Source organism: Sinocyclocheilus anshuiensis, unplaced genomic scaffold (genome assembly GCF_001515605.1).
Source record: "Sinocyclocheilus anshuiensis isolate Anshui unplaced genomic scaffold, SAMN03320099.WGS_v1.1 scaffold653, whole genome shotgun sequence".
Classification (NCBI taxonomy): Eukaryota; Metazoa; Chordata; class Actinopteri; order Cypriniformes; family Cyprinidae; genus Sinocyclocheilus; species Sinocyclocheilus anshuiensis.
In genome coordinates this window covers 1,162,437-1,165,508 of record NW_015540902.1, presented here as the reverse complement: position 1 = coordinate 1,165,508, position 3,072 = coordinate 1,162,437, and positions in this window count along the sequence as shown.

The following is a 3,072-nucleotide window of genomic DNA, read 5'->3' as shown; positions in this document are numbered from 1 at the left end:
TGTCTGTCGCAAATGTGCATAGGAGTTTTACAACTGAAGGTTCATATTTTTGTATTTTTTTTGCATGTTTGCCTGTAGGTTATTGTTGGCAAGGTCAGGGTTGTTATAGTTCACTAAAAATAAAACCATAAAAAAATGTGTGTATGTATATATAGCCTATATACCCATATGTATACCGATTCACTTTAAAGGTCATGACATGGATTTTTAAAAAATATTTTAATATTAAGATTTTAATATTTTCCTTGAAGTTCACTTATAATTTTAATAAAAGTTTTTGGCAGAAATATATGAAGAAAAACGATTGTTTTCAACCCTCATTTAAGGGGTGGGTCCTTTGTCTTATCAGTAAGCGGCTGCTGTTATGATCGGCTAATATCATTGCATAGGAAACTGTATCAACACCCCCTCGCTATTCTATGTGAGTAAGTGTTATGAAAACTTTATTCATATTAAATCATCATTTACAGACAAAGCATTATGAAATTGGTTACGTACGGTTTGCGATGCAGCTGCTATCAAATCCAATACAGCCGGCTGCTTCCTCCTTCAACTAGTCTCTTTTGCTCTCTATTAAACTGTGCCTCATTTACAAAATATGCAGTCAAATGCTCCGAACAAACATACAATCTTCTGAAGAGATTGTTCCTTGTTCCTGACACTAGGATCCTTCTGAAGTCTGTACAGAGTCACAAATGATCTGTTTAAACCGGACACATCAAAGTGAATGTTCATTTACTCTTCCATTTGTCCTGTTGTCAGCAGACTCAAGCACATGGAATACATCAAAAACATCATCTGTATACTGTAACCAATATAGAAAGCGTCAGTGATTTTATAATGGGTTCTGTTAGCTTTCGATGCAATGCTCGCATCAGTCAGCTGTTAAGCATCTGAGTTCCAGAGGGCGGGGCCTATGGTGCAATGATGGATCAAGGCAAATTTAATTTCTCACGTCATGACATCTTTAAGGTATAAACACTGTGGCCTCTACTAATAATAATGTGAATAAGGCTAAACAACTTGGGGGGAAAAGTGACGGATGGAGCCAGTGGGTAGAAGACATGGTGATGAGAAGGAAAAAAAATGAAGGGTACAGAGAGTGTTAAAGCATATATGTGCTTGGTTAAATTATCATTGTAGTACATGTACGGAGGGGCTCGTTAGTATGATTGTGATAAAATCTCGCCGGACGTGGTACAGGCTGTTTCGCTGCTTAGATTGCAGTTGTGTGTATGTGTGAGACTCGTTAGTAATGATGCAGGGGCTTAGTGATTAAAATCCCCCTCCAGACCTCCAGTGTCCCACAGTCCCACAGCAAATGGACTGCAAGGTTTCAGTTCGACTGCCTTGCGCCTCACTAGGCTTCGAGACAACCACGTTTTCATGCCCAAATTCATCTGCGATACCCAAAAAGACTGTTTCAAGACATGCTTATTTCTTAAATACACTAAAAATACTAATTTAAGCAACCTTTAATATAATATTTTCTCTTAAAAAGTATACTTTTATTCAGCAAGGACACATTAAATTGATTAAAAGTGACAGTAAAGAGTTTTACAAAATATCTTCAAATAAACTGTATGACCGTTTCCACAAAAATATTAAGCAGCACAACTGGTTTTGACATTGATAATGTTAATAAGAAATGTTTCTTGAGTAGCAAATCAGCATATTAGAATGATTTCTGAAGGATCATGTGATACTGAAGTAATGATGCTGAAAATTAAGCTTCGTCATCACAGGAATAAATTGCATTTTAAAATATTTTGAAATAGTGCATAAGTATTTTGAATTGTAATATTTCACAATTACTGTTTTACTGTATTTTGATAATTTTGGTGAGCACAAGAGACTTCTTTCAAAAACATTAAAAACAAATCTTACTGACTCTAAACTACTGAATGCTGTATGCTAAAAAACGTAGTTAAGATGGCCATGAGGTTTTAAGACACACAGATACATTTTAAATAAATAAAAAAGCTAATTAGGTATGTCACTTGGGTTTGGATTCAAATATTCAGATGCATGTATGATGCCCAAAAATTATGTCTCACTTGGTTATGAGATAGCCATGCATTTAGGTTGTTGTAATGTATATCATGTTCAATTGTGTTGTCTAGGTAGGTATTACACCAGGTTATGAAATGTGGCCATGAATTTCAAAATTTTCATATGTAACTGATGTCCAAAAACTGGTGTCTAGATAGGTAGCTCACTTGATATTTGAATGTTTAAATGAACACCAGATGCCCCAAATATAATTTTAAACAGAATATAAAATGTTCTTTAAATAGTGTTTTTTGGAGTGCATGTATTATATGATGCCCACAAATGCCCACTAGATTTTGAGACCCAGCCATGACTTTTGAGTGTTAGAATGACCCATGTTTGATGCCCAAAAATGTTATTAAAGTAGGCAGCTCACTTGATTTTGAGCCACAACCAAGAATTCACAGTTCTATTATGATACGAAGTCAAACTAATATACACCTTGCAACCATTCCAGAGCCACACTTACACTCTCTTCCTAAGTTAAACCCTTGACTAATGCTGACTTTGTCCATCACACATACTTCCCCTCTATAATGAGCCTGTATCTGAACCACAGCTTGAAAGATGGTGGAAGTGCACTTGTTTAATCTCTCACTCCTCATCTCCCTCCATTTTTAACACGTTGGAAGCATTTGGAGCAAGCCTCATTGATTGCTCTAAAAACAAAAATCAAAAAGAGCAGCTTCCTTGCTGGTTTTTACATTCTTCAGTGTGTTTTGACTTTATTCGGATGAAGTGATTGTTTTTTCCTTTCTGTCTTTCTTTTTTTTGGATTTTGCAGTAGCCACTGAATGACAACACAAACCCCTAAATCTCTCTCTTGCTCTCTTTTTCTGTCCAAGCAATCTCTAAGTTTATCATTTCAGTTTATCATTTCCTTGGTAAAAATGTGCCTTGGCCTCAACCTCACCATTTCTCCCTTGCCCTCGTTTCTTCCTCTCGCTTCTGATTTCTGCATGTCTGTCCACTTCTTTTCTTTCTGTGCATCTCTCAGTCCAGTTCTTTGTTTTTCCTTGT